Here is a 26263-nt window from a genome sequence, read left to right as displayed (position 1 = left end):
CCGTTATCCTTTAATAAGTTATTAATAACTTATAACTCATTAATCTTATAGGAGCGTTTTATATTTCATGTTTACTATTCAAATGAGAATTAATTAACTGGTTGCTATTAAAGTTCCATAGAAAACCCACCAAAATGGAAGATGAGTTGAACGGATACGTCTCGACAGTACTTTTAGTCAAAAGCAAGCTCGAAATTTGAAGGAGTCAGATTGCTGTAAAACAAGTGATTTATTGATCTCGGAAGCTTTTGTAGAAAAGCTACTAGGTCAAAGGAGAACAAGACTCTAGGGGAGGATGGTATATATTCAGTTGTACTTAAAAACGCTGCATGTGAGGTTACCAAACTTTTGAGAACGGTAGTGAGAGCGTCATTAGACTCCGGAAATACGAAGTATTTTGCTTAACGAAACCATGCTGGTAACTATTCAGGATACCATTCTTTTCGTGATGGTCGTGCAACGTCATTAACCATAGACGCCATGATTAATGACTCTCTCTCTCTTTCGACTAGAGAAGTGCTAACACCCCCAATCCACAAAGATAGAGATAAATAGGGTTGAGTAACTATAGGTGAGTATGACTTCTTTGAGGGGAAAATCATGGCGTCTATGGTTAATGACGTTACACGACCATCTCGACAAGAATGGTATCCCGAATAGTTACCAGCATGGATTCGTCACGCGGAAGTCATACTTGAGCAATACAGTAAATTACTATAACGTAGTAATTAAACAGCTGGATGCAGGTAAGTGCAGTCTTCAGCGCTCGGTGATTATTATCCTTCCTATTTTTAATTTTCATAAATGATATTGACTACGGTATCCAAGGGAAGCTGCCAAAGTTTGCTGATGATCTGAGGAACTGAGAGATGGAGAAATGAATGCGGAGACTTTTGTTAAAATTTAGCCTTCTTCTATTTTTCTTATAAAAATAATGAAGTCATTTCCTTTCACAAGAATAATGATACTGGTGATTTGAATGTTCGATTGCAGAGAACGTTGTTTTCAAGAAATTAATGATAAAATCAATAAATGTCCCCGAAATGAATTTTGCTTTTAAAAGAAAACCAGTCGAAACCTTCATAAAATTGATTCACTTGAACTCATTTTGCTTCCATACTTCAAGAACATAACTTTTACATTAATATTAGCTGTGCTTTTATATCCGTTGATTGATAAAATACATAACGACAAAAGGTACTATTATGCTTTTAATTAAATCAATATTTTATTAATCAGCATACTTTTGAAAGACATTATTGCATATATTGCAAACCATATTTATTAATGGTGGAGCTAAATGAAAATGAATATAATACTTTGTGGCATATGGATTCCAGTAGATTGAATGTCGAGAATAGTGGTTCCCAACCTGTGGACCACACCTGTGATGGGGTCCGGCTCAGATGTGGAAAAAAAAAAAAAAAAAAAAAAGAAAGAGAAAAGAGAGATTGGATGTGGGAACAATATAAGTAAGTAAGCAAAGCAGGGCCATAAAAATTAGATGAAAATATTTAGAAGATACTGAAATTTTTACAAATTTTTGCTTGATGAAATAAAGAGTAATTTTTTTTTTTTAACAGAAATGAGTTAACGGTGTAATCAGTTTGATGTTTGTTTATTAATAATCTGAAGGGCAGAGGAACTAAATGGTGAGTACGAAGAATAGGCAATGAGAAATGTCTGATGACGAGAATTTGTAGTATAGTGAGAAATATTTGTTCGAGTTGAAGTGGAGAATCAATAATGGAATTTAATATTGAATCGTATCGTATATGTAAGAGTTGTCGTCACAGAGGGAAGAGTCTAAAGTAGTGGCAAAATGATGACTTATAGTTTCGCAGCATGCGAATTGACGAATTTCATATTAATTCGCTGTAGCGTCTGAGAAAGGTGCTGTTATTATAGGAAACAGATATCACAGTAGTCAAAATCCGGAAGTATACACTGAAAGGACATAATTCACGGGACACCTGGTTCCTGGGCAACGGAACGCTGTCACACCTCTCGGTAATGGACGAACCCACCGCTTGGCAAGTATACTGAATCACTGCATTCACGTAGATGGTAATTCGATGTTAGTATGGATAAACGGTGTGAGTTAACCGACTTTGAAAGAGGGATGATAGTGGGTGTCGATGCATGGGTCACTCTATCGCAGAGGTTGTACAGAAATTGCACTATCCCCGTTCGACACGAATGGGGATAGTGCAATTTTTTATTTTAGTCAGCGAGTTATAAATTACTGGAATAAGTTGCCTACATGGGTGGTAGAGGCTGACAGTTTGGGAAAATTCAAAGGTCATCTGGATAGTATCTTGGGGTGAGGGAAACGCATAGCATCATAGGTTTAATTTCCTTTTCTTTTATTAATTATTAGTTTTTTTTATCATTGTTTTATTCGTTTTTTTTTTTTTTTTTTTTTTTTTTTGCTGGTGCAGCATAAGCCATAGGCTTTCTTGCACCATGCGGCCATTATTAATACTAATACTATCAAGAATGTATCGGAAATACGCCATTTCTGGAATAACAACTCATCGGGGACAACGCTGTGGGCGGAGAAAGGTGGTGGATGAACATGGCCGTCTGTCTCGCATTGTTTCAGCCAACCGGAGAGCGACAGTAGCACAAATCACGGCCGACTTCAACGAAGGAGGTGCCAGAAACGTCTCCACCAACACCATCAGGCAATCATTAGCGGTAATAGGAGCTGCCGACCCACCAGAGCCCCATTGCTAACACAACACAGGACTCTACGCTTCAACTGGGTGAAAGAACATCGGCACTGGATCTTGGATGATTGGAGACGTGCCTCCTGGTCCGATGAGTCCCATTTCCAGTTATTTCGAGTGGACAGGACGGTGCGTATCTGGCGGAACCTCACGAAGCTATGCATCCATCGTGTCAACAAGTAACTGTTCAGGCAGGTGGACAGTCGGTAATGGTCTGGGATGTTCAATTGGCACACGTTGAGACCTCTGGTACGTCTAGACGCATCTCTGAACGGTCCAGGGTCCATCGTTGCAGGTCCATCGTTGGTCGATCGTTGCAGATCACCTGCATTCCTTCATGATCATCGTGCACCCACAGGGCAATAGACTCTTCCAGAAGGGCAATACGCCTCCCCAAACGTGGTGACTAGAACATAATTCAAACAGCATCCTGCAGATTTTACAACCATGGAATGGCCACCCCATCCTTCGGACATGAACCCTGTGGAGCATCTTTGGGATGCTGTGGAAAGGTCCGTTCCAGCTTTGGATCTTCAACCCAGGAATGCGAAGGAATTAGGATAGCGGTGCAGCAAGCATGGTGGAAATACCTGTGGAACGCGTTCTTGTACTAGTGGACGCAATGCCTCGCCGTGTGACTGCCCTTATCAGAGCGAAAGGTGGACTTACCCGTTACTAAGTAGGTATCCCACGATTTCTGTCCACTCAGTGTACACTGCTCGTTATTGAAAAATCTGCGCGTAAAAGCAGTGCATGCTTTGAACCCAAAATACGTGCAGTGACAGATACAAATTTAGACAAGAATTAAGTTTGTGGACCAACTGATCCACAAACTTAACGATTAAGTTTGTGGATCAATTACTTAAACTTAAACGTTAGTATTGATCTACACTGCATTTCCGTTGTAGTGCAACGAAAATGCGGTGTTCATTAATATGAAGTCCACGACCAGCGATAAATGCAGTTGAAAGTTAGGATAGGAGTCGAAAATACGGTGAATGTCAAATTGGAGAGTATTGAGCCATGCTTTTTGTGTTTGTGTCGTAAGTTGGTTTCTAAGGCCAGTCATAGAAATTCTTTCCAGTTATAACAGCTAGGGCTGTCTGAGAGTCGAAAACGCTGATGGAACTGATATAGTTTCCCTTGTGAGTCAGGTAGACGAATTTCGGAAAAAGTCCAGTCGTTCTGCTACAACTAAATCCTCTGCTTGCACCTTCTTGAGTACCTCTGCGTACATCCCTATGTGAAAGACAGAGCATTGTAAACCAGAGGTGACCAAAGATCATGTAAGTTATTAATTGGGAAGAGTTACAGTAAACATTATTGTCAAATAACTATACACACCAAAAGTTTATGGAACCGATAAGACTTTTAATCCTTCATCGAGTTTGCATGCAGTTGGTTGTAGAGTTTTAGGCGCATCAGCAACTTAGCCATATTGCGCCGTATACACACACACTGGCTAAAAAAATACAAACCCTTGTATTACGACAGTTATATACAGAAGAAATGCAAATAAACCCCAATAAATGCAAAGAAATTGTGAAGTGGGGTGATGACGTGTTGCCTCGTTGAGACTGCACAGGCTGTTTGATTGCAGTAATCTGAAGCCAGAATGGGGTAAACGCGTGATCTATTAGACTTTGAAAAACGTGTTATCGTGAGTTCAGCAGGAGCCACGATTAAAAAATCGGAAGACATAACTGGTTTCTCAAAAGCATCCATCTCAAAAAGCATGACTGAAAAGCAAGCGGTTCTTCCACATTTCAAAAGTGTAAATGTTGCAGATAAAACAGTAAAAGAGCGAAGTGGTCATACTCCAAGGACTGTACGGACAAATAGGACATCCAGTGTGCAGAAAATAACATCTGAATTTAACCAAGACCAGAACTGCCCTATTCCAACCCGTACTTACTGAAGATTACTTGAAGAAATTGGGTATTGGCATCGTCTGCTTATTCGGAAGCCACTTGTTTCAGAGAAAAACAGAAAAATCCGCTTGCAGCGGGCCGAGAACGTCGTGATTGGACAGTAGGACAATGGAAGAAAGTCGTGTGGTCAGACGAATCACGATACACTTTGTTTTACACCAACCGTAGGCCCAGAGTGTGGCGAGAACCTCACTAAACGATGCACCTGCTTGCCCTGTTAAGACAACCCAAGCATCTGCAGGTGGTATATGGTATGGGGAATGTTTTGTTTCGCACGAAATGGGTCCGTTGATACCGGTGGAAGGTCGAATGTCATCCAGCGAGTACTGAATTTCGTTTTTTTTTTTTTTTTTTTTTTTTTTTTGGTAGTTGGCGCATAGGCTTCTGTGGCCATAATGCACCTCCCAAGTTTTTTTGGAGTACTTTGATCCAAGCCCGAGGCGGGAATCGAACCCGCGACCTTTGGGTTGCCAGGCAGGCACTTTACCCACCCGGCTAGCCCGGTCGGCACTGAATTTCGTATCAGATCTACTGCAACGTTACACTTTTATTACGAAGGTGATGGCCACTTTATGGATGAAAATGCATATCGTACTAGAATCGTTCAAGAATGGTTCAGAGAACACAGCACATATTTCTACCATCTTTCCTGGCCCCACATTGACCCGATCTCAATCCTCTTGAAAATGTGTGGGATATGCTGGGGAGAGCCATTCGGCAGCGAAGGCCTCCTCGGCTACAGAGGGAAATTTTCTTGTTTGCATCAGGTTGCTTATAGGTCCTTGTAAGGCTCTGAGTACATACTGAGAAGCCATACTTTTGACCCTGTCAAAATGCTATAATGTCATTTAAATTTTAAGTCGTTTAAAATCGTAAGTTTATAGTTACCTACGATTTTTTGAAAACTCAGATATATGCAAATTTCTCCTCACCCTCATAGTTTTCAAATATCGTACGTTAATGACCTAAAACCAAGACCCGTCAAAGTTTCATTTTCTATACATTCCCATTTAGACTTTTTTCCTGAAAATTTGGAAGCGGTCTCCGATGAAGACGGTGAAAGGTTTTTCGCCAAGACATTTCTCAAATGGAAAAATGATGCCAGGGAAAATGGAGTCCAAATATGTTGGCAGACTACTGTTGGAATCTCTTACGGGAGACACTAAAGGACGATTATAAAAGGCAGAAAACGCCAAAATAAGTGTTTTGTTATCAGATAAACATTTTTGTAAATATAATAAAGTTAATAGACCCATTATTCAATATTTAGTACTGTATGTAACATTTGCTTAAAATATATGAAATCATTTTTACTACAAGCCCTGACTTTAATCCCTTCTCCCTTTAAAATTGGTGGGTGTTACAGCATTATGGTTGCCATATTTGAATTCAGCAACGTCAAATCTACAAGAATCACAAGAAATTTTAACAGGGAACGAAAAAAATGTTTATATTTTGCTGACCAGTATAATTTACATGGTCTTATGAATAAACATTATGCATTACTAAAAGATATTTTCAAAATTGTCTGTTTATTGAAAATCATTTATATGCACTACTGTTTCTAATGAATACGTTGTATTCGTTTGTATAATCACTTGATTTTAACCCCAGTGTTCTTGAATGGCTGCCTCCATAATGCTTTCCCATTAGGGTTAGCCATCATACTGTTCGCTTCTATTTACTCTATCATTCTATTTACATTGTACAGTTCACTTTGCTATTTACTATTTACTGTTAACATTCTATTTACATTGTACAGTTCGCTTTGCTATTTACTGAAATTATTAAATAATTACAAGAGTTCAATATCGGCTTTGTTTGTATGTTGACATGTTTTAAAGAATATTTACAGAAATAGTAGATTTAGTACCAAAAGCTATGATTTCAGTTTTAACTTTTTTCGATTATACACTCAAACCCTTGCATTAGATATATTTCAAGGCTTATTTACAGAATCAGTAAATAGGTGTTGAAAACTGTGATTTATGAATTGCATATAACTCATTCTATCTTATTTTTACAGTTGCTAAAAGGAAACGCTTTCATGAAACAGTAAATTATGCTTCATTTAGAAATTGAGTATAGCATTATGTTATTTTATAACTTCATAGTGAATTAGTTTCATTAGTTCCTTTATTATTATTATTTTTAGCTATTAGTTCCTTTAGTTTCTAATAATTTTATTTGCTTGTTTTTACTTAGCAATAACCAACTTACCTCAAACATTGAACTTCCATTGTCGTCTGCTTAAGTCAGCAATTAAACGCTAGGACACCAACTCTTTCCTTGATAAAACCTGCAATATTAAAAAAAAAAAAAAATTATGATTGTTTAGGATTAAGAATAGCCCAATTAAAGCCACTTTTTAAGTGATAAATTAAAGTTAAACGAGACAAGTAAAAATAGGTCAAATTTTAAATTTAGATAAGTAATCAGTAAAATATTTCTATTTCACTGCTTAATCGTTCAAGTAGAAAATCAATTATTTAAATATTAAAGCTTCCCGAGTAGTCATTACTGAACTCGTACTTTTTTCCCTGACCTGTAGGGTCATTTCTATTCTAAATATAGTGTTGTACTATCTCACAGGTCTAAAAGCAATTTGCAAACATTGCAAATATTACATTAACCAAATTAATTATTATATTAGAAAAATCTTTCCTATTTAGATCACGAATTAACAAATGACATATAAACTTCTTTACAGAGATAACTTACTTCTAGAGAGGTGAATTATCTTTGTATATCTTATTTGTAATTTATATTTTGAATTACTAGAAGCCTTTTGGGCTATATAATTCTCAAAGTATTGATCACAAATTAATCACTGAAATATCTGCTATTATTCAACGGGCTGATAGTTTGGTTCAGTCTGTTAGAAGAAAAAAGAAGGAAAATATTAAAGTATTTACTTCAATCGCACTTTCTTTCACTTTTTACTCCCTAACATATATTCACTTACGTTTCCTTACATTGAGTTTACCTTTTCTGAACTTTATGTGTCTGTCATTGTTTGACAAAAATCTTCATGTTCTGAGCTAAAAGTAAAGTAAATATTTGTATGATTTTGTTAGATCTTGAACTTGAACACTAATTGTATTCATGTTCAACGCTGGCCCAGAGATTTGTTTCTGGCACCAGTTGCTGAAGGATTTCACTAGTTAACGCAGTAGTAACGCTTGTTTATGGTATCAACCGAACAAGAAGATATACGTGTCATTTAGGGGCCGGGGTGAGAGAGGGAGAGATCAGTTACTAATTAAGAAGAAAGTGTTCTGAAATATAAAGACCAAACGGTTAAGATAAACTATCACTTTAGCGGCAGGTATAATTCTATACTTTGGTGATTTTTGCCGATCGTACATCATGTGGAAAAATCCTAAGGTGTCTATTGTATTGAAATTTATGAATAGATTACAATGTATTATACATCTCAGCTCACAGATAAAAAATATAAAAAAAAAAAATAAACATTCTTCTCCTGACTTCATTTTCTCAACTTAAATATGATAATACGGAAACCCGACTGGATAACTAGCTCACGACTTCTTTCGCTTCTTTCTTGGCGGGTTTACTTCGTTGGGCTGATGCGAGTCGTCACCTCAGTCGATCGAAGAGGCATTGCAGTCAGAGGACTGGAGCCTTGGCTTTCTTCGAACAGCCTCTGCAGTGGACACACACACACATACACACGCGCGCACACATACACACGAGCGCACGCGCCTTTACAAAATGCACGTAGTTGGGGAATAGTATTTTGGCGAGGTACATTCCTAGAAGTCTAACATTGGTAATAATCAAAAAGGATGTAAAACGGTGTTCGGAGACCGATCGAAACAGCGGAAGTTCTTACATAACAGGTTGTGAAGTAGTGAGCAGTGCTGTACAAGTTGTAACATACTGTTCGATCAACGTCTGCTGACTTCACTTTCTTCTTCTTCTTCTGATAGGTAAGCTATCCCTTCTTGTATTTTAAGTTTCATTTCCAATCGAATAATGTATGACTTTCTGGCTTTTGTTAAGGAAGATTCGTATCATGTCTGTTCTATCGATTTATCTTCTTGAGCTTTCTGAAAGGGATTTATTACGCTCATTCCGGTGGAATGTAAAAATCTTTGTAATTCAAACTCCTAACGGCGAAAACTTTAAATGCTTCCCTCACTGTCTATAAAGTTCTTTGCAGTTTAACAGCATCTACACGGATAAATATGTTCTATAACTTTGAATATCACTGAATTAATTTGTCTAAAAGAATTCATATAAAAAAAAGAGTGTCTTCTCTTCTTTTGTGTCTTAGTTATATACACATTAAGCAAGTTTATCTGACATATGGAGATTGTAGCCCAATGACAGCTGTATTCATAATATACACTTGTTACGTGTAAGACGCTAAAAGTAAGATGCGCATGGTTTTCTTGTCTTTTGCGATGTCACCTTATATACGATCAACTAGTGGTTGCTCTTGAAAATATTTTAAATAAATTGGTTGAGCGCTAAGCAGATGAATTCTTAATGAATTTAAGTTTCCGTAAACTTGACACCTTTTTTCCTCTTTATAAAAAGGATAAAATTATTGGGGCTATTCATTGGTTTTAAATTAAAAGCAAAAATTACTTGTAAGTCACACATCGCGTTTATTTTCTGATAAATTGCTTATTATTTTGAAGATTATTTTGTGTATATTTTTATTATTATTTTCAATTTTGCATCATGTGGTTTGCAAATTTTAAATACCAGAAAACTCAACCTGCTACGCAAACAAACGAACCACTGCCAGTCTTGGATGTTCCCTTAAATAGCCCTGTGTGTGTCTGTGTTGGGAAAGGGACAGGGTGAGAGAACTCGTGGCACAAAATTATTATTTCAAAGAGTGATTTTACACATCAAAACGATTAATTGACAGGTGTCATTTTAAGGCGGCCGACATCTGAAACGATCTGAAAATCTAACCTATTACCTGAGTAGCAAGTTCGTTTCTCTAGTAATAATAATAATAATAAACCTTACCTGTTTCACTAACATACAATTTGTAAATTGTAATAACTTAAATAAAACCGATAAAATAGCTACTTGGATATATTCGGAAGATTAAAAATAAATAAATAAACAAAAATAAACTGTTTCACCAACGATTAAAATATACTCAAACATTGCTTAGCGTAGATCTCTCCTACTGTTGAACATTATTTAATGTTCAACAGTAGAATAGAATGTACATATAATGTTCACATCTGGTGAGTATGGGCTTGGCACACCCAGGGTCATGAGCTGGATATCATCATTCTTCTCTTTCATGGTGATTCCCTTCTACTTTTGACTCTCTCTCTCTAGTATAAGCCTCAGGCTTCCTTGCACCATGTAGCTAATAATAATAATATACATTCTCTCCCATTTGTTACCTATGTATATATATAATTAGGTAACAAATTGATAGTAGAAGTCTTTTTAAAAATTTTTGGCAGAGGAAACAATAACTCCAAAAAACAATTTTCGCTCCTATATTTCCTCCCCACCTCCCTTTCAATTTGGATTAGGTGATAATCCAAGCTACAGTAATCTACCTCACTCATCAAATACCGACAGCTGACTACTGGTACGGAATGCTTTCCACCATTGTATCAGCTACCTATCGAAACTTAAATAGCACACGACTCTCTTGCTTTGGTGAAACACCACTAGATGTGACTGTTAGGAATTCCAAACCCTTCTCTGGGGCAAGACTTAGCAATTCTCAATATATGTCAGCAAGTGGTTCATCGTTATTTATGTGGACTGCCATAAGTGTGACAAGTGGGAACTCATGTGTCTTCTGCGAATAATGGTTTCGGATAGGTATAAGGGAAATTTATATGGGCTGTATAAGAATTACCAAAAAAGGTCACATTAAAGAAGTCAATACAAGATGCTCGAAAATATGGACACACGACATCTATACGGCGTGTGATCTCCTTCTACTACTAAACAAGCTTGAAAGCGATCATCTATGCTCTATATCAGGGGCGTATTCAGGGATGGGCAGAGAGGGCATATGCCCCCTTAACCAAAAATGCGAAATTAAAGAAAAAGAAAGCAGGAGGCGCTCTAAAAAAAACTCAAAAACCTGGTCGCCCCCCCTTACGATGATACCTGGACCTGATAACCTTGCCTTCTCCCCCTTACGATGATACCTGGATACGCCACTACTCTATATAAAGGTGTCTGTAAGATTCTTTGGTATCAAAATCCAGTTGTCCCACCAGCGCACACTTTAGTGGCCGAGGAGTCGGCTGTCGGCGTGCAATGGACGCACGCACAAAGGCATCCCACACATTTTCGATCGGATTTAATTATGTGATTGTGCTGGCCACGGCAGTCGTTGGATAACCTCAGTTTCAGGATATTCTTCCACCAACGCCGCTGCACCTACTTGCAGCGGCGTTGTCGTGCATGAAAAGAAAATCTGGGCGTATCCCGCCCCCAGAAAGTGCCACATAGGGTTCGAGGATCAGTTGCCAGTACCTCTGCGCAGTTACGGTACCCCTATCAAAAACATGAAGACAGGCGCAGCCGTTGATCATTATTCCGCCCCACACAAGAATACCGCCTCCAATTACAGTGGAGGAGGTGTCTCGTGTGGGGAGGGATAATGTGTCCCTTTCTAGGATGTTGGACGGATGGTACCGCATTCCTCATTGTCTCCAGATGAAATAACGTCTAGAATCTACAAACAGATTCTAGATTCTAAATAACGTCTAGAATCTGTTTGTTGGCTAAAACGAGACTCATTACAGAACAGAGCTGTACCGCATTTGTTAGGGTTCCAAGTCACATGTTCATGGCACCAGTTTCAACGAGCTCTGAGAAGGTTTTGGGTTAACGGGATTCAAAGTATGATTGTATAAATGGCTGTAACCAGGGATTCCCATATACTCCGCGTTTAATGGGTTCAATTCAAATGCATTTGAGTAGAGCGTAGAGTGCATTTGAATTGAGCCTTTTTAACGCAGTGTCTGCGCGGTAGCACAGTGGTATCGTCACCGTCCTCCTCACACCAGGTGGAAAAGGCCCGGGTTCGAATCCCTCGATGACGCGAGGAACTTTCGTGGGCTTTTTTCACTCCGTGGCTGAGTTAGTCGGTCTCAGGCGTAGATAGCAAGGTTTATTTCCCCTAGAAATTGGTGGTTTTTCGTCTTGCAAACAGGCTTCACCAGAGAACACACTCAGTTTACAGACAAATAAATATATGCGTAAATGTAATCATTTACGCGGGACTCTAATATCATAATTTGTCGTTTTTTTTGTTTTTTTCTTAACACAGTCCAGTTGGCAATGTTTTCGCCTGTGGCCGCAGCAACGTCAAAAGACAGTTGATGGCAGGACATTGTAGGGTTCCGTCTTGCTGTTAGAGCAAGATAGCAGTCTGCTGTGACTGACATAGCCCACCGCCTACCTTGGCCTGCTCTTCTCGTAATGGTTCCTGTCTCCTGAAACTGCTTCCATAGTGGCATAGCGTTTAGGGGGGGGGGTTAAGGCGCCATCTGTGGTCTCCCACAACTGCCCCATCAGTACTTTTGTGAAGTATACAAAGCTCTGTAAATGGCAGAAGTGTGTGTGGCACGTTGTATGCGTATAGTATTGTGTTGAGTTCTGTTGTTTCTCTGGCTACTTGGCGGCAAGATCCCTTGCGGTACCCTACGTTGCCCGCCACCACCACTAGGAGGTGAGCCGGGCTGCCCATCATTCTCTGGCTAATCTCCGGCAGGGTCGCCTGAGCTTCCTGGGCGTAGTCCAAAAGAAAAAAAAAAAAAAAAAAAAAAGCGCATGTGTACCCTGTACGCACGAAAGATGTTTTATGTGAAAACTTCTTTGACAAAAATGCGAAACGGAAATGACGCAAATTACATAATTACTAAATCAATAACCCTACTCTTCATCCTGAAGGCGATGGCCAATTTATGGATGACAATGCCACAGCGGCAATGAAGTTCTTCGACTTTTTACTCCAACTTTGGAGTAAGACGTCCAACGCTGAGTAAGACGTCCAACTTTGGAGTAAGACGTCCAATAGCACTTAATAACTACTATTACTGCTAACTCTTTCAGCGAAAATAGTTAAAATATTAACTATTATTACTACTAGCTACTGTTAACGATCCAGCGAATACTCCTATTCGCTGTTAGTTAATGTTAGTACTTATTACTACTAAAATTAACCAGTAATAATTAGCGGTTAACTATTAACCAGTTAATGTTAGCAGTTATTACTACTAACATTATATTCCTAGTTAACTATAAACTTAATGTTAGTAGTAAAAACTATATACTATACATTACTAGTTTTAGGAGTATAGCTACTAACCATATACTACTATACGCGTATAATCCTATTCACAGTTAACTATATACTGCTATATAATATATGGTTAGTAGTTACACAAACCATACACAGTACTATGTACTAGAGGTCTGCATGGACCCAGGCCGGGTAACATGAATGATGTTCAGGCTCGGGTCGAGTACAAATAATCGAAATGATTGTTATTTCGAACATTTCGGGCTATTCACTCTACTGAATCAACGCTATTGACTCAGTTAGCATAGTTAACACCATTTAGGAAGTGACGTCAATTGCGTCATTTCCGTAAGAAAATTTGGTTACCAATTGGTTTTGCTTCAGTCCAAAAATGTAGTAGGTGTCGCCAAAGATGTTTTCCCATAAAAAATGGTGTGAGCAAGGGTGATAGTGGAAGAGTGGAGTCAAAGCGGGAGGAAGATGGAAGGACGAAAAAAGAAAGCATGTTCCAGATGAGGGAGGCAGGGAAGGAGTGAAGGTTAGACACCCCTGGACCGGGAACCTCACCGAAGCCCAGAGAAAGCAAAAGTTTGCAGGGCAGAGAACCCTGCAAACAGGATCGCCATTTGGCATCCCACACCGGAAGATGTCAGTGGCACCTGATCTACTTTACGGTATACAGGTGCATGGTCATCCTATATCCGAGGGTGTCGGTAGCACATGGCCCACCCTATAGTGAATAGGTGCACAGGTAACCCACACCTGAAGGTGACGGCGAAAAATCTTACCATTGTGAGGGTTTGCAAGATAGGCTGTTCTTACTCATTACCCTGTAGTCAGGGGAGTGCCAGCATATCCCAGTGGCGTATGCAAGTCAGGTATACACAGAGAAGTTAGCCAAGTAGAAAATCCCGCGCTAAGAAGTGCTAGCATATGAAATCTAACACCAACTGGGGGTTGCAATCCCGCACTGCCGAGCAGCGCCAGCAAGAATTCTACTCCAGGAAGGGTTTGAAAGGGGGAGGGAGATCTCACACAGTGTTGTTCCAGCATAGAGGTTACTTTTCAGGAGTTGTTGCTTCTTATGTAGAGTTCCGGTTTTGCCTCCGTAGCCGAGTGGTCAGGAGGGGAGTGCAGTAGCACACGCTCTTTGACTAGACCGGGGTTCAAGCCCCTGACTGCTGAATACGGTCGATTTGCCAACCCGCACTGGACCAGCGTGGCAGATCATGTTTCCATTTCCCTCAGCATGAATTGTTGAGGAGGCTTCCATCCTGCAGTGGGTTGATATTGCTGCACTTTACCTTTTTATGTAGAGTTCCATTGTGAGAGGAGGTTTAGAATCTGTAAATAGCCAGAAGTTGGTGTGAGATGTAGACAAAATAGGCATCTCTTCTTTGATTTGTTTTTCGAAGTTGAATGACTGACTGTGCGAGCTCCAAAAGAGCTGCGTAGTGATGTTCATCCTAAAGGGGAAAATGTTCATAATGGCGGGTGACTATTATACAAAGTATATAAGAGTCGGCCGGTAAGTTATTATATATACTTATGTGTATTGTGTCTGTAAATTGCGTGTGTTCTCTGGTCGATTTGCCTGTTTTGCTAGACGACAAACCTTGCTATCTACGCCTGAGACCAACTCAGCATGGAGTGGAAAAAGCCCATAAGAGTTCCTCGCGTCATCGACAGGATTCGAACCCTGGCCTTTTCCACATGTGGGGAGAATGGTGACGACACCACTGTGCTACCAGCGCAGACTGATAGCGGGAGAAAAAAAAAAAAAAACCGAACTATTAGTTTTAGGCCACCCGAATAATTAAATTCATCTGCCGTGCATTGTCTTATATCCGCAAATTGCGTATGTTCCATAGAACACACGCAAGTTATCGATTTACCTGTTTTGCTGGACGAAAAACCCGAGTTGCCGGGGGAAAAAATCTTGCTATCTACGACTGAGACCGATTAACTCACCCACGAAGTGAAAAAAGCCCATTAAAGTTCCTTGCGTCATCGACGGGATTAAAACCCGGGTCGTTTCCACCCAGTGTGGGAAGGACGGTGACGATACCACTGTTGTACTGCGCAGACGATGGCGGGAGAGGTAAAGTAAAGTGTAAAATTTGCGCAGACGATGGCGGGAGAGTCTTGAATTTTTGTCATCATCTGAGTCAGAGTTCCTCATACAGTGGGCAAGTACACATAACGTTGTCCAACGTTTCCAGTTCGCCGCAGTCACAGTTTGTGTTTTGCTGAATACCGAGTCCAGTTTGTGATTGAAGGGACCATGACCCGTGACCATGAACTTGACAATCTTATTCAAGGTGCGAACATCGTCAGATTTGTGAAGAGCCAGAGACTTACCTGGTTGGGACATGTTATGAGAATGGATGACAGCAGAACAACTAAGGGGATAATGAAATGGAAATCTATCGGTAGAAGGGCAAGAGGAAGACTGCGGAAAAGATGGATAGATGACTTAAAGATCATGAGAATAAGAAGTTGGAGAAGTTTGAATTCTGGGAGGGCTTACTGGTGGAACATCGTTGCGAAGGCTAAGACCCGCCCTGGGTTATAACGCCAGAAGAAGAAGATGATGATGACCTGTAAGAAGGAAGGTCACTTACAGTCCCTGTGAAAACTAGGGAAGAGGTTTTGGCCTAGTGAAGGCCACTGCAAGTAAAACCTTTTTGGTTGCTGTTTAGTGGTGGCACCCCAGGAGTCTTGCTAGATGGTCTGGAGGTTTTCAGCAATGCGCTTTGTTCTCTCTCAGGGTCATTATTAATGTCTAATTGAAGCCCAGGGCTGCTTCCATAATGCCGAGACAATTCTGCGTAAACGGCAGCCGTAACCGAATGGTCAGGCGCGCGGGTGCATAAGTACACGTGCCTTGAGTGAACGGGGTTCAAGCCCATATTTAGCAGTCACTAATCTCCAATTTGACATTAGTGACTGCTAAATACGGTGCTGTTTCTTGTATTCTGTCTATCTTGTGAACTGCTCTGACCATTTGGTCGTCCCTGATTATAAACATAAAATTTATTTATTTATTAAGCCAATGTGCCACCTCAGCCTGCGACTGCCCGGTTTCAATTCATCCACAGGCCCGAAATCTCAAAGAATCAACTATAGAAAGCCAAAAATAGCAATGAAGAGAGAGAGAGAGAGAGAGAGAGAGAGAGTGCGTGTTTTTATAGGCCAATCATAGTAAGAGAAAAATCTAAAAAAAATTCAGATAAAATGATATGGAAGAATAAGTAATAAACGTACACATGTAACACAACTGTTACAAAAGCCATCAATAACTGTGACATCGAAATTGTTATTCATAACAAGCTTTTGGATTTAAAGATTCAGGTTGTATTACCCTCGTGGTAACAACAAAACCTATAAGTTTAAATAACTGTTCTGAAGGCAATTTAACAAAATATGGCTCTTGTATCGAAATAATGCCAATTGATATTTGTTCTGCTGAAATTCCAATCACATTAGCCACAGTTTTGGATCTTTGTTCATTTATCTGCATAATTTTTAACTGTTTACACATAACATTGTTAACATTCTACCAAAATTAGAAGGTGGACTAATCATAATTAACCTTCAGGTGTGCCTGTTCTAGTACTCTCCTATATTCTGGACAATAAGTATCTCTTACAGAATGTAAGAGGTACTTATTGTATCTCTTACATTCTGTAAGGCTGGGTCCTCTTTGAACTAGCATTCAGAAAAAAAAAACATGTCTATTCCTGGAACAATGACAACAAGATGGAGATTAGTGAGTGCAATGTTGTGTCGTAGGGCCAAAGTCCAAACACAAATAGCACTTTGTAAATATTGTAAAATTTCTAAATTTGTATAATCCAAAAGCAAGATTGATTCAGCTCATAGAAGAAATACGTTTTAAAAAATTTGGAGGGGAAACTAATAACCCAGTGCACAGTTGATAGAGATCTGGATTTAGTATTAAAGTGGAACTGTACATCACGTTTAACTTCTTCCTCCGTAAAACCATAATCCATTAAATTCTTGCAATATATATCTTCAATGATTTCTTCCTTAGACAGTTCTTTAGAGACATCGTAAATAGGAAGTGAAGGTTGCTGCTGCTATTGTTGTTGTTGTAGGGTTTTAGGAGCATCAGTGACTAAAGTCATATTGCTCCGTGTATTCTGTGGTCGATTTTCTGTTTGCTGGACGAAAATCTCGAGTTTCCGGGAAAAAAACCATGTTACGCTCGCCTCAGACCGACTAACTCAGCAATGTTATAAAAGGCCCATAAAAATTCCTCCCATCATCGATGTGACTCGCACTCAGGTCTTTTCCACTCGGTGTAGGGAGGATGGTAGTTTTACCAACTGTGCTACCACGACAGCCAAGAAGTGAAGGAATTTCCTTTCTAGAAGCACCAGAAGTAAAAACCATCAGAAGAATTTCAGCTAGAAGCTAAACTATGTTCAATGTCGATTTTACAAGCTGTCTCAAGAACAATACCACGGTTTCTAGCTATTCTTAAGGATCACTTTTACATATTTAAATTCGGATTTAATTGTCTTGGTCCATCTTCAAATCACTACTTTCATTATCTTGAAGAAGAAGAAGGATGTTTTCATTCATATTTGAAGATTTTTCCTGGGGTTCTGCCTCATCTCGAGCAACTTCCGTGAAAGTACATCTAGAAAAATTTGCAAATCAGAAACATTAACTTCATCCTGCATATTTTGGACTTCCAATTCGGGAGCCAAAAACCTGTGAACCTTGGGAGAAAGCAAAGCTGAGAAGGAATTCATCACATTATCTATTAAATAAAATCTATTGTTAATCTCCGTGTTTATAGCTTCCGACTTCTCATTTTCAATTAATAGAATTGTAGCAACAGTCTCAAGGTTTGACCACTTTTCCATTATTAAGTTCCCCATAACTTTAGTCACCTTATTAGTTTCACTGGACAAAAAAAACCCTGATATCCTTTCTCATACGAAAAATTTTCCCATGTACCAAGGAACATTCTGTACATTATCAACCACCAAAGGCTGGCGGTTCTGTATCAATACCCGATTTAGAATTAGTACCAAAGGAGAGTCCATGGGAACGTCTTTTTATAACAACAATCGTGACTGTATATTTATACCAGCAACAGTCCTTGTGACCTCTCCTGTAACGCCCTGGAGTATATCTAAACTCAGGCAGTTTTCTTAAGTCAGATTGAGATGAAGGCACTTGGGGGGGAAGTAATAACAGAGTCCCCTCTACCCCCTCTGATCCCCTCAGAAGGTTTACTTATATTACTTTCTATATTTTAGATCCATATTAAATCAACTCCTACAGAAGTATTTATAATATTAAGTAAACTAAAATTAAATCTGTTATAATCAATGTACAAAATCAAAATCATTTGAGTACCAAATATAACCAACTAATTCAAACACACTAAATAAGAAACGCAAAACAAAAAATGTGCATTTTTTGTTTTGCGTTTAAGAATAAGTATTCTTCTATAGTTACTACCTTGACACACCTCCTGAGGTTATTTAGGCTTGTTTCTCTAGCATTATCTCCCCCCCCCCCCCATTTGAAATGTCGCTGTTTCAGAACATCTTGCTAGCATCGGCTGTTGCTGCAACAAACAGGAATACTTAAGGTGAGTGCTAGTATTATTTTGACTCATATCATTAGATAAACGCGGACATATATTACCCTTCTTCTTGCTAACTAGAAGTTTCCCCTGAACCCTTAAGGTATCCTAAATAATAGCATTAGCATTAGCATTAGTAGAGGCATTTGATGCAAGAAAGCCAGCTTATGCAGCATCAGCCAAAGGAAAAAAAAAAAAAAAAAAAACCCACTTCCACTTCACCCCTCTGTTCGTTCAAAATATCTGTCCAGCTGAGCCTTAAACTTATTTAGGCTATCAACCTCCACCACAAGGGATGGGAGTCTGTTCCACCAACCAACCACCCGCTGGCTAAAGGCAAATTTCCGCACGTCTATCCTACATCTGTCTTTCCTCAATTTGAATTTATGCCCTCTCAGGTGATTATTCTGAGCTAGAGGAAGAATCCCATCAGCATTGAGCATGCTTAAACCATTCAAGGCTTTATACACCTCTATCAGATCACCTCGCTGGTGCTTAGTCTCCAGACACTGTAATTAGCAAAACTTAAGCCTTTCTTCGTAAGAGCACCCCTTTGTTCCATTCACTAATCTTGTTGCCCTTCTCTGTACTCGTTCCAGCAGCTCTACATCCTTCTTGAAATGAGGCCTCCAGACCTGTATACAGTACTCTAGGTGTGGCCTGACCATTGCCTTATACAATGGAATAATCACCTCCTTATCCCTGCTGGAAAAATTCCTGTATATCATTGACAATACTCCATGAGCTACTCTTGCAGCCCGTCTGCACTGCTCAGAGAACTTCGTATCTGCCTGCACAACCACCCCCAAGTCCCTTTCATTCTCTACCACTGTCAGTGTAGTACCACAGAGTTGTTACGTTGCTCTGGGGTTGCTGTTTCCCATGTGTAGTACTTTACATTTGTCAATGTTAAACTTTATTTGCCACCTCTCAGCCCATCTGCTCAACCTTTCCAGATCCTGTTGCAGCAGCATAGTGTCAGTAGTGTCCTTGACAACCCTGCCAACCTTTGTATCATCTGCAAACTTGGACATTAAGCTTGATATACCATCATCAATATCATTTATAAATACAGAAACCAATAATGGACCCAACACTGAGCCCTGAGGGACTCCACTAATAACATTAGTCCACGATGAGCAGTGTCCATTAATTACTACTCTCTGTCTTCTCCCCCTCAACTACCCCTTTATCCATAGCAGCAATTTGCCTCCAATGTCACACTGCTCCAATTTGTGCAGCAGTCTTCCATGTGCAACAGTATCAAAAGCCTTTCTAAGATCCAAGTATATAATATCAAAGCTATTCCCTGCATCCAGTTCTTTTGGGACTGCATCATAGTATCCAATCAAGTTGGTCAGGCAAGACTTCCCCTTAACAAAACCATGCTGTGTCTGAGCTATAACTGAAGTCTTGTCTAAATGATCCTGCAGTGCTTCTTTAACCAGTGACTCCATTAATTTTCCTGGAACAGAGGTTAAGCTCGCAGGTCTATAATTACTTGTGTCAGCCTTTGATCCTCCTTTGTGAATTGGGGTCACATTTGCACATTTCCAGTCTATGGGTACCTCCCCTGAGTCCAAGGAAGCTCTCATAATTATGGCTAAGGGTTTGCTTACTTCCTTTGCTGCCTCCTTTAATATAACTGGATAGATCCCATCCACCCCGGGTGCCTTTCTTGTGTTTATCTTCAACAGTTTCTCCTCCACTTTACTCCCAGTTATTTCAAGATTCTCTAGCTTACTGCTAGAGTTGAATACACCTCTGGCATTCCCCTTGCTGAATAACTCCTCATGTGTGAATGTCGATGCAAAATATTCATTTAGTTTGTTAGCTATCTGAGCAGGATCATCAACAGTCGACCCATCAATATCAAGTGGACCAATCTGATTCATCCCTTCCTTCTAGAGTTTACATAAGTAAAGAACTCTTTGCTGTTTTTCTTTGCTTCCCTTGCCAAGGATTTCTCGTAATCTGCCTTCGCCTGCCTAACCTCCTTTGTAACTTGGTTGCATATCAACTTGTATCTATCATAGGCGTCTGTGTCATGTGTTAATTTGTAAGTATCCCATGCATTTTTCTTCTCTGCCATATGCCTCATTAGTTCATCTGACATCCATTTTGGCCTAAACCTTGAGCAATATTTCTTAGTTGGTATGTAAAGCCTAGTAGCTTCCAAGATAAGTTCTTTGAATGCTTCCCATTTTGAATTTGCTGTTGGTAACATCATCAGTTGGTCCCACTGTATAGAATTTAAATACTGTCTCAGACCATCGTAGTCGCCTTTACGGAAGCAATAACCCTTCCCTTCACCCCTAATGGTAGTTACCTCTTTGAGTAAATCCCACTTCAGCACACTGTGATCACTGCCACCTAGTGGTTCATTTATCTGCAGATTCTTAATGCATGAAGAATCACTGCTGATAATCAAATCAAGAGTATTACTCCCTCTAGTTGCCTCCCGAACATGCTGATGTAGAAAACAATCATCCAATAAATCCACAAAAGCCCTGCTAGTGTGTGAATAACCAGCCCCCAAATTCCAGTCAATATCTGGGAATTAAAATCTCCCATTATAAGACTCTCTGATTTACTGGCCCACTCTATTTCCCTGTACAGTTCCTTATTATACTCATCAGAGTCATTAGGCCTATAGCACACTCCTACTCTCAATTTTGATCTCCCAATGCTTATGTCACACCAAACTGACTCAACACTGCACTGTCCAGCGATGTCGACTGGCTTCACTTCCTTGGTTCTTATGTGTTTCTTAACTAATAGCATAACCCCTCCCCCCCTTCCTATCCTGTCTATCCTTTCTTTCTGTAGACGTTGTACTCCCCAAATTGCAGTTCTGCATCCCTTATATCTGTGTGACACCACGTCTCTGATATCCCAACAATATCTGCCTTTGATGTTTTGAGCAATACCTCAAATTCATCAAATTTATTTACTAAACTCCTAGCATTGGTGTACACGCAAGTATACATGCACCTGTTTCTATTCTTAGCTACCCTAACACAACCCATGTGTTTACTTGTATCACAATGACTTCCAGCAGTCTCTGAAATATCCTGCATCTTGTTTTTCAGGCTTCTCATTCCAAAGAAGCAGTGCAAGAATCTCTTTCACCTCTGCCAGTGGCTACTGTCAATCTATTGGTCTTTGTCTCCCCCCAAGCTAGCAGTTTTCCGACCCACCTAACACTGCCTCGATAGCATCAGCAAATATTCTTGCACCCTTTCTATTTAAGTTTTACTGGCAAATTAATACTGGCAAAAATCCTTGCACCATCTTTATTAAAATAAATACCACCCGTACATACAAGTGCAGGCCACCATGATAAAAATTTCTCCCCTAGAGCCTTGCAGATTCCCTCAAGTCTTCAGTTAATCCACACATAAGTTCCAATTCCAATATGTACTATATATTTTCTTGCAAAGAAAACACAATTGTATTATTCGAATGTAAACAATTGTTTTTAATATTATAAAAATAATATCTTGTTAGATTTACTTTTTAATTCTACTCTTGAAATATTCTTCTACCCTCGTAAGCGTTTTTCAGAGTCTTTTGGATTACTCTTCAACTTGACATTCTTCTAAGAGCGTTGGTCATTTATGCCGAATCACAGCTTTGACCCCTGCATAAGTCCGGCATTAACTGTTCTTAGAGTTTCGTAAAAGCAGAAGAACGTGGCTAACCCATCGTCCGGACTAAATCGCAAGGTGTCGTTTGGCGAAAGCCGTGTGTCACGCAGCTACGAAATTGTCACGTCTGCTGTGCAAGAAAACTTATGCGACAGCAAAACTGGAACTTTCCGTTAAAAGTTTGAGTAAATGGAATTCAGGCAGAGCCGTGCCATTTTAGTACCTAAGGCAAGAATGAAAAATTGCGCCCTACTGTTAATCATAACAACGTTGGCAATTATGTATATAAAGTGCTTAGCATCATAATACACAGCCATTTCTGAATAAACAGAAAATTTTTTAAGGTGGCATCGTTTTAGGTTATATCTCATATTGTGAATGCCTTCACAACGAGTTGCCATGATATTGCACTACTTCGAATAAGTAACGCTTCACCTAAGGAGAAGACTAGTGTTACTTATTCTCAGATAGGTACCACCACCCAGACAGCACTGTTTCAGGGCTATTTATGTATGTATGTGAATATCTACTCGAATATCCACTTGTCCCTATTAGACTTAGAAAAGCAAAAAAGGTAGAGGGAAAGTTATAGTAGGAGTGGAAGAGGAAAAGAAACAGTGTAGAAGAATGAAAGGGACAGTAACTCCTTCAACTCACACCACTCAAAAACTCATAAACTCCTCGAATAGGCAACGCTTCCCCAGTGGAGAAGGCTGTTGTTACCTATTCTTGGAAACTCCGGACATCATCAAGCTTCCCCTAGCAGCACTGTTTCAGGGCTATTTGATGTATGTATGTGAATATCTACTCGAATATCCACTTGTCCCTATTAGACTTAGAAAAGCAAAAAAGGTAGAGGGAAAGTTATAGTAGGAGTGGAAGAGGAAAAGAAACAGTGTAGAAGAATGAAAGGGACAGTAACTCCTTCAACTCACACCACTCAAAAACTCATAAACTCCTCGAATAGGCAACGCTTCCCCAGTGGAGAAGGCTGTTGTTACCTATTCTCGGAAACTCCGGACATCATCAAGCTCCCCCCAGCAGCACTGTTTCAGGGCTATTTGGCCCTTCGTCAGTGAGTGGGTAGGTACCCAAGTGATGCAATGATGGCAAAAACAGTTATGAAGTATAACTCCACAATATGAGAGATGCCTGATGGTGTATGATGTATTTAGACTAAGGCGCATTTAGGGCTAGAGCCTCAAGCTGCGAACAAATTTAGACTATGTATATAAAGTGCTTAGCATCATAATACACAGCCATTTCTGAATAAACAGAAAATTTTTAAGGTGGCATCGTTTTAGGTTATATCTCATATTGTGAATACCTTCACAACGAGTTGCCATGATATTGCACTACTTCGAATAAGTAACGCTTCACCTAAGGAGAAGACTAGTGTTACTTATTCTCAGATAGGTACCACCACCCAGACAGCACTGTTTCAGGGCTATTTGGCCCTTCGTCAGTGAGTATTATGATGCTAAGCACTTTATATACATAGTCTAAATTTGTTCGCAGCTTGAGGCTCTAGCCCTAAATGCGCCTTAGTCTAAATACATCATACACCATCAGGCATCTCTCATATTGTGGAGTTATACTTCATAACTGTTTTTGCCATCATTGCATCACTTGGGTACCTACCCACTCACTGACGAAGGGCCAAATAGCCCTGAAACAGTGCTGTCTGGGTGGTGGTACCTATCTGAGAATAAGTAACACTAGTCTTCTCCTTAGGTGAAGCGTTACTTATTCGAAGTAGTGCAATATCATGGCAACTCGTTGTGAAGGTATTCACAATATGAGATATAACCTAAAACGATGCCACCTTAAAAATTTTCTGTTTATTCAGAAATGGCTGTGTATTATGATGCTAAGCACTTTATATACATAGTCTAAATTTGTTCGCAGCTTGAGGCTCTAGCCCTAAATGCGCCTTAGTCGTTGGCAATTATTTAATCTTTCTTTTGGCGCCCCCTTTCAGCTTTTAATCTGAGGCAAGAGCCTCATTCGCCTCACCCTCGGCACAACTCTGGGAATTCTACTAAACCTCTTCGTGAAGCAATTAAATTTCAGTTTAAGCTACAGGAAATGCATAGTAACCCTCCATATTGTTCCTATAATTTCTTTTTCATAACCAACTCCTTCTTTATCTTCCTTAATATAATTTGTTAACGGCTCCTTTAGCGACCTCTACAAAACATACGAAATTCGCCCTCTCTGGTCTCAAAATTACAAAATTAAATAATAAATATTTAAAAAAAACATTCAATATCAAAAATTCAAAAATAATAATAAATTTAATAATTGCTGGAACATGCATATAAGATTCGTTTAAAAATTACCATTATTAAAAATTAAAATTCATAACAAAGAATAAAATATTCAAGAAACAGAATATCAGGTTATTCCAATTACTCATGTCGCCCTTTGGTTCCCCCTTTGTAAATTGGAGACACATTTGCACATTTTCAGGGGAGGTGCAAATGTATCCCCAATTTACAAAGGGGGAATCAAAGGGTGACATAAGTAATTACAGACCTGTTAGTTTAACTTTTGATACAGGGAAATTGATGGAGGTACTGGTTAAAGAAGCAATGCAGGATTATCTAGACAATATTCCAGTTAGTTCAGAAACAGCATGATTTTATTAAGGGAAAGTCTTGTCTGACAACTTTGATAGGATATTATGATGTGGTTACAAAGGAACTGGATGCAAAAAATAATTTTGATATCATCTATTTGGATTTCAGGAAAGCTTTTGATACTGTTGCACATGAAAGACTGCTGTACAAATTGGAGCAGTCTGACATTAAGGGCAAGTTGCTACAATGGATAAAAGGATGGTTAAGTGGGAGAAGACAGAGAGTGGTAATCAATGAACACTGCTCTTCGCGGATTATATTATTATTAGTGGAGTTCCCCAGGGTTCAGTGTTGAATCCATTGTTGTTTTCTGTATTTATTAATGATATTGATGATGGTATATCAGGCTGAATGTCCAAGTTTGCAGACGATACGAAGGTTGACAGAACTGTTAATGACACTAATGACAGTATGCTGCTGAAACAAGATCTGGAAAAGTTGAGCAGATGGGCTGAGAGGTGGCAACTAAAGTTTAACATTGACAAATGTAAAGTACTGCATATGGATAGCAGTAACCGCAGAATAACATATCAACTGGGTGGTACTACACTTAAGGTGGTAGAAAATGAAAAAGACCTGGGAGTAATTGTGCAGGAAATTTTCCGAGCAGTGCAGACACGCTGCAAGAGTAGCTCATGGTGTCTTGTCAATGATATACAGGAATTTTGCAGTAGGGATAAAGAGGTGATTGTTCCCTTGTATAAGGCAATGGTCGGGTCACACCTTGAGTACTGTGTACAGGTCTGAGGCCTCATTTTAAGACGGATGTAGAGCTGTTGGAACGAGTACAGAGAAGGGCAACGAGATTGGTGAGTGGAACAAAGGGTAGCTGTTACCAAGAAAGGCTTAAGTTCTGCAAATTGCAATTTCTAAAGACTAATCACCTGCGAGGTGATCTAATTGAGGTGTATAAGGCCTTGAATGGTTTTAGCAGGCTCAATGCTGATGGAATTCTTCCTCTTGCTCAAATTACTCACCTAAGGGGACATAAATTCAAATTGAGAAAAAGCAATTGTAAAATAGATCTGCGGAAATTTACCTTTAACGAGCGAGTGGTTGATAGTTGGAACAAACTTCTATCTATTGTAATGGCGGTCAACAACTTAAATAAGTTCAATGCAGAACTAGACAAACATTTGGAGTGAGTGGGTCGGTGAAATGGAAAGTTTTTTTTTTTGCTGATGCTACATAAGCTTCCTTTCTTGCATCATATGCCTGTACTAATGCTAATGCTAATATTTTAGGCAATTCTGCCAAGTAATAACTTTAAAATAAAGGTTAAAAAGCATGGTTAAATTGCAAGCGTATAGGCTTCTTAGTTAAGAAACGTATTAAACCTAAGGCAACGTATCTATTTGATATGGGTGACGAGTGCAACGTTGATTCAGTTTGGTATGATATAAG

At 39.4% G+C, this 26263-nt stretch overlaps 1 protein-coding gene across 1 annotated transcript in view; it reads left to right on the top strand.

Annotated features, from left to right (window-relative positions):
• The first annotated feature begins 8514 nt into the window (after window positions 1–8514).
• LOC150085100 (protein dispatched homolog 1-like) overlaps window positions 8515–26263 on the top strand; it is a 135897-nt gene continuing 118148 nt past the window's right edge. Inside the window, exon 1 of the mRNA XM_090375774.1 lies at window positions 8515–8616. The gene's annotated coding sequence lies outside the window, so the exon portion shown is untranslated. The remainder of the gene's footprint in view (window positions 8617–26263) is intronic.

This window comes from Mastigoproctus giganteus, chromosome 6, assembly GCF_048544385.1.
Source record: "Mastigoproctus giganteus isolate SK-2022 chromosome 6, ASM4854438v1, whole genome shotgun sequence".
NCBI classification, from domain to species: Eukaryota; Metazoa; Arthropoda; class Arachnida; order Uropygi; family Thelyphonidae; genus Mastigoproctus; species Mastigoproctus giganteus.
Note: the sequence above shows the minus strand (reverse complement) of the source record. Positions and strands in the feature narration are given on the sequence as shown.